Genomic DNA, 7,069 nt, shown 5'->3' with positions numbered 1-7,069 from the left:
CGGAAAAAAAAAAAAAAAAAAAAAAAAAAAAAAAAAAAAAAAAAATTCCATTCCAAAATAATTAAAATATAAAATTCTGTAATCACAGTCATAAGTGCTAACATTTACTGAACATTTACTATCTGTGATCTGTTCTAAGCACTTTATATGTATTAACTCAGCTATGTAAAATATCAAAGAAGCTCAGAGTTACTACAATGACTTGCCATCTGTGAGTAAAGATTCACACAAAATAAAATTCAGGGAAGATCACAAATAAATATCTAGCACTTAATCCCTTAGTTAAAATTAACTGAAGTGACATACAGAGGCACTGAGTTATTCATACATTCGTTCAATGAATATATATTAAATTTCTACAATGAGTGTATGGTTTAATAGAGGAGAAAATGCATGTTCTATAAAAAATAAACTAGAGTGAAAAAAAATCACAACTATATGGAGAGTAACATGGGCCCATGGGAGAAATGGCTGATTCCAAGACTAAGGCAGACAAAGTACAAAATGAGTCTGGAAATCTTGTACTACATAGTGAAAAAGTGCTCAAAGAATGAGAAAGGCATGCCAAAAGCCCACACAAGCCAACTTAAAAGAGTGTCAAACTGGTGCAACTGAGGCACCAATACAAATAACAATAGTAATGAATTATGACCCCCTGAATAGCATAGGAATTCTCAAGCTCATACAAATATAAATAAATTAAAAATTGGTTAAGGAATGAAATATTTATACAGTCTCAGTGTGACTTTTCACAAAGTATTAATAACTTCACAGGGGAAAAGAGTAATTTTACAATGGAGAAGCCTGGCAGATACCACCATAATCAAAGTTAATATCACTAGAAATGGGAGAAATTAAAATCAAATATCATCTGATAGAATAAAATGAGAAGAACACTGAATTACTTCTATGAATAGCCTAAATCTAATCAGGAGAAAATATCATACAAACCCCAACTGAAGGATATCCTACACAAAAACTGGCCTATAATCATAAAAAATGTCAAGGTCATTAAAGTAAAGACTGAGGAAATTATCGCTAAATGAAAGATTTAAGAAACATAACAAATAAATGCAATACATGATTCTGGGCTGAATCATTTTATCATAAAGCAAATTATGGGGACAACTGACAAACCCTGAGTTGTAACAATAATGTTCATTTCTAATATAATGGTTACATTGTGGTTATGTAAGAGAATGTTACTTTTTGTAGAAATACACGATACAGTAATCGGGAGTGACAGGGCTTATGGCAGCAACTTATTCTCAAATGCTTTAAAAATTTTTTGTGACTATCCCTGCTAATTTTCTCTAGTAAGTTTTGAAAGTTTAAATAAATGAAAGAAAGGAAAAACTTGTGCCACAGACATAGAAATATTTAAGTGAGACAAAAAAAAGGGCTTCAATACAAACAGATCCAGGAATAACAGAAGTGATAGAATTAGCAGGCAAGATTTTTAAAACAGTTATTATAAATAGGTTTAAGAATTTTAAGAAATACAAAAATTATTAGGAAAAAATTAAAAACATAAATGAAACCAAATGAAGCATCTAGAGCTAAAAGACATAATATCTGAAGTTAAAAATGCATGTAATGAGTTGCAAGCAGATATAACACTGCAGAAGAAAAAAGATCAGCAAACTCAAAGACAGAACAACTGTCCAAATTGAAATATAGAAACAAACAAAAAAAGACAAAAAAGTGACCAGAGCCTCAGAAACCTGTACACCAATATCAAAAAGTCTAATATATGTATAATTGGAGATGCAGAAAAAAGTAGAAGGGAACAGACAAAAATATATACAAATTTGATTTTTAAAAAACACCACAGATCCAAAAAAAGCTCAGTGAATGCCAAGTAAGGAGACCACACCAAGGCACATCATGATTAAATTGCTGGAAATTTGTAACAAAGAGAAAATCTTAAGAGAAGTCAGAGAATATGAGGAAACATTACATATAGGCAAACAAAGAGTATCTACTGACTTCTCATAAACAATGAAAGCCAGGTGACAATGGAACAAAAGTGCTGCAAGGAAAAAAAAACTATAAAGCAAGAATGGCATACCCTTAAAAATTAAAGTGAAGTAAAGACATTATCAGACAAACAGATCTGAGAGAATTTGTTGCCTGTAGATCTTCTCTACAAGAAATGTTAAAAGAAGTTTTAAAGCCTAATGGGAATTTATATTAAATGGAAACCCAGATTTACACAAGGAAACTAAGTCTTAGGAATGGTAAATATGTGCACGTGGAAGAATCTCCTTCTTCCGTTAATTCTTTAATAGATAACCAACTAAAACAATAGTAGTACCAATGTACTGTAGTGTTTAGAGTACACATACAGGAAAAATAGACAAAAATAGCACAAAGGAAAGAAAAGTATATTGATGTAGTAAGAATTTTACACTATACATAAAGTGGTATAGTGTTATTCAAAGATAGGCTGTAAACTAAGTATGTATACTATTAATCCTTGAGCAAGTTTTTTGTTTATTTTTTGGCAGCTGCCAAGTAAGAAGATCTGAACCCTTGACGTTGGTGTTATATAACACTGCATTCTAACCACTTAAGCTAACCAGCCAGCCAATGAGCGAGTACTTTTTAAAAAGTAAAACAAGGAGGCTTAGCTATTAAGATATAAGGAAGAAAAAAATCAGATTTCAAAATATACTCAATCCATAAGAAGACAGGAGAAGAGAGAAAGAGAAAAAAAAAAAAACAGAGAACAGATGAAACAGACAAAAAAATTATGGGCATAAAAATGTCTTTCAAGTTACAAACATGCCCGATGAAAAGCAGACAATCTTTAATATTGTTTTTGTATACTGCTGCTGAATGAATGTGTTCCCCCCAAAATCCTATGTTGAGATACTAACCCACAATGGTGATGGTATTAGGAGGTAGGGCCTTTGGTAGGTAATTAGTTCATAAGGATGGAGCTCTCATGAATGGGATTAGTGCCCTTAGAAGAGACAGGAGAGCTTGATCTCTCTCTCCCTCTCTCGGCTCTCCACCCCGTGAGGATACAAGAAGATGGCCATGTGAAAATCAGGAAGCAGACTCTCACCAGATACCAGATCTGCCAATACTTTGATCTTGAATTTCTCAGCCTCCAAAACTATAAGAAATAGATTTCTGTTAGCTAAGCCACTTAACTTAGACAACCACCTCCACAATGGGCTTCAAAAATACTGAAATATGATAATATAGTAAGAAATAAGTAGGTTAAAACATATGAGGATCAGGGTAGAAAAGTCAATAACAAAAATTCAAAAAGCAGGGGAAGAACGTCTCAAAGTTCAGGTTGACAAAATCCAGTCACCACCAGGACACTGCCATTCATCATGTTCAATTAAGATGAGCTATCTAATAGCATCAACATAAGAACCCTTATGTAATGACAGAGGCAGTTTTATCTTTTTGCCTGATTTTTTTTATTAATCCAAGATAATCTTTAAAAGAAAACTGTTTTAGAGTAATAGATTATACATAGTCCAAAAATTAATATTTGAGACTAATTAAGGGGCAGATGTATGGAAAGGGTGATTAACATTTTAAAATATCTGTCATATAAGATACCTCTACATTTCTGACTGAAATGTAGCAACAACCAGGAAATACATAAATAAACAAAATTAAGTGTCAGCAAGTAAACAAAGATTTGCTTAGGACAGTGATTTTGATAACTATTTTTAATTAGCATATCAATCATTTGTACATTGGTACTTAAACTGTCTCCAAGCAATCATGTTTTCACAATAAATATTGTGAAGCTTATTTTCCCCCAAAGATACTACAGAGAGACTTCATGACTCCGACTTCATCACTGATGATTTAATTATCTCAATATCTTAAGTAATTTAGCCCCCAAATATATTTACTTGAATGAAACATAGTTATGCTGAGGTACAATGTTCTTGTTACCAGGAACAAAGGTCCATCTGCCTCAGTCCTTTCCCCAAGTCAGTGAAGAATCAGAGACCCAAGTCAAAAGCAACAGCAAAGCTTTAATGAGCATAAAGGAAAGTACACTTCAAGGGATAAGTGGGCCAATTCTCCAAGCAGAGAATGGCACCTTACACACAAGTTTAGAGTTTTTTATCTTACTAATTTTGCATATACATTAGCTAATTTGACTGGCATTTTGATTGACAGGATAGGGTTATATAACTTTTCCCCACTGTGCATATCCTTACCCATAATTCAGTCTGTTATAATGATATGTATTTATGGACTGTATATTTATAAGCACCCAAAGAGCATTTGCATGTTCAAAGGTCAACTTCTGTGCATGTTCTTGCACCTTGGAAGTCCCTAGCAGGCCCTTGTGTTCAAATCGTGGCTTCTTACTTATCAATTTGCCCACAAAAGGGGTGGATTCTGGGTAGAGTTTCCACTAAGTTACCCAAAGGGAATGAACCTGGGTGTAATAATGGAGAAGTTTTATTTTCCATTTCCCTCTACCTGCTCATGACTAATTAACTGCCTAACATTCTCACTTTTTAAAGGATTTTGAAGAAATAGCAACAATTTAATATCAAATCAACTTTACAAGCTTGTTTTTAGACACAAGTTAAACTATGTAACAGGGACACAAAATTTACACCCATAACCATCACTGAGATAAATAAAATCGAAGTCATTTTCCAAAGAACTGTGGGATCAAGGAAGATGAAATGTAAAGGGCCAGATAGTAAATCTTTTAGGCTCTGTGGGCAACGTACACATATTGTCACATATTTTTTTGACATTCTTTAAAAATGTAAAATTCATTCTAAGCTAGGGGACTAGACCAAAATTTAAGATGCAGACTAGATTTGGTCTAAAGACTGTGGTTTGCTGATCCCTTATCTAGGTTAATCCCATAAATTTTGAAATAGTTCAGCTCACACAATTTGGCCGGCAACATGAGCTAGCACTCTACTATCTCTAACAGGGAAGCAGCAGACTACAAAAGACTGAACTGTACCTGCATCTATTTCCAACAAACTCACATTCAACTTTCACTCACAAAAAAGCCAGAAAATTCTATTAATCCTTCTTTTTAAAAAAGTTAACATAAAGTTAAAGCAAAAAAAAGGAACCTAAACTTAAGTAACACAGCTAGAACGATCCACACTGGTAGCAGCAGGAGAAGAGATTTAATTTAGTTGATTTTCTGTGGTTGTTCACTTTTCACTAGTCTCATGGTGACGGAAGCTGCACACTTTTTTGAAGGGAAGAGAAGCTGCCAGAAGTTTGGTTTTGCCAGGAGCAACCTGACTCAAACGAAGGATCTTGGGATCTTTACACTATCCCAAGATCCGAATGGGATGTACTTTTGAAAGATGTGCAATTTTCAATCATAAGTGTGACAAAAACTGACAAGCAGAAAGCTTATGTACTCAAGGGAGCAGCATGTTTGTCTCCAAGAGACAATTCATTTTGAAGACATGTGCTAACGTTCTCTTGCTGAAAGCACTGATTACCCTGTTGATGCTTGCTAGGGATTACCATGTGCCTGACTCAATTCAAAGCTTCTTTTATTCTTGTAAGAATTTTATGAAGCCTTTTCACCAAGGGTACCCACACCAGAATTTTCAGGAAGAAATAGTTCCTTAAAGCAATTTTCCCAGATGGACTGGCACATTTTATGAGACGTATGAATTCAGACTGTTTGTACTTGTATACTCTGGATTTCCCAGAGAGTTGGGTAGTCAGTCAGCCAGATAAAACCCTGGAAATTCTGATAAGTGAGCATGACCCAGCAGTTACAGACAAGCAGTTACAATATCAGTTCTACGTGAAAGATGGTATTACTGCAAAGGATGTCACTCAAGAAAGTGGAATTTGTAACCTGATACCAGGTTCTGTCATTGATCCCACACAGTTCAATCCTTGTGGGTGGGTATTCAATGAATGGAATGAAATCAAATGGAACTGATTGGACTATTCACATCACTCCAGAAACAGAATTTTCTTATGTTAACTTTGAAACAAACTTAAGTCAGACCTCCTATGATGACCTGACTGGGAAAGTTATGGAAGTCTTCAAGCCAGGAAAATTTGTTACCACCTTGTTTGTTAATCAGAGTTCTAATGTTGCACAGTGCTTTCTTTGCCCCAGAAGACTGAAAGTTTTAAATGTCTTGATTGCCAGAGTGCTATGCTCAATGATTACAGTTCTATTTTTACCAGTTTTCCTAAGCAGCAGCAGCAGCAACAGCAAAGCTGAATAAGAAAAATGAAGAAAAAATACAAAAAGAGAACACATATAAAAGGTAATGGCTGCTTTTTAGATGTTGAAACTAGGGGACATGCTTTCTATAACCACCACTTGTAGCTGCAGAAAGCCTTAGATGTAATGATAGTGTAATCATTTTGCATTATATGCATTATTATATGAAGGAGTTAGATATTTTGCATGAATGCTCTCTTCTGTGTTTAGGTATTGTATGCCACTCTTGCTGTGAAACTAAAGTGCATGTAGAAAAAACCTTTTACTACATGAAACTTTACAACACTTGTGAATGCAATTCAGTTTGGTTTATACACGGTGTAATATTTCTCCAGGTATCATCCAAAATGCCCCAAAGGCAAGACTTTTGTCCTCACTGGGTCCTGGCCTTAGCCTAACCATCTGGGACTATTCTATTAAATTGTTGACAGAATCTTACATTCAGTTACCTCCACTTTCTAGAATATATTCTCTACTAATGTTATTGAAACCAATTTCTACTTTATACCAATGTTTTTTTGCAACAGCGATTAAAGTTTTTCTTCCACACACACAAATTGAAATAGTTCATTTCTGTCCTTGAGATCAAGTTATCAAAAATATCAGTGATATGATTGCTAAGAAGTAAAAAACCTGGAGATATTAAGAAAAACCAATGACACACACATAAAAAGCTATTTCAAAATATATAGTAATGTTGGGCCGGCCTGTTGGCGCACTGCTACAGTGCGCCGCTTGGGAGCGCAGCGGCGCTCCCGCCGAGGGTTCGGATCCCACATACAGACCGGTTCCCGCTCACTGGCTGAGCGCGGGGCGGCGCAGCACCGCGGGGTGCGGGCCCGGTAC

At 35.0% G+C, this 7,069-nt stretch overlaps 1 pseudogene; it reads left to right on the top strand.

Moving 5' to 3' along the window:
- Positions 1 to 5,192: 5,192 nt before the first annotated feature.
- Positions 5,193 to 7,069, top strand: part of LOC103596294 — a 3,042-nt pseudogene continuing 1,165 nt past the window's right edge.

The sequence above is a fragment of the Galeopterus variegatus genome, unplaced genomic scaffold, assembly GCF_000696425.1.
Source record: "Galeopterus variegatus unplaced genomic scaffold, G_variegatus-3.0.2 Scaffold1974, whole genome shotgun sequence".
Taxonomy (NCBI): Eukaryota; Metazoa; Chordata; class Mammalia; order Dermoptera; family Cynocephalidae; genus Galeopterus; species Galeopterus variegatus.
The sequence above is the reverse complement of the archived record's forward strand: the minus strand, read 5'-3'. Positions and strand labels throughout refer to the sequence as shown.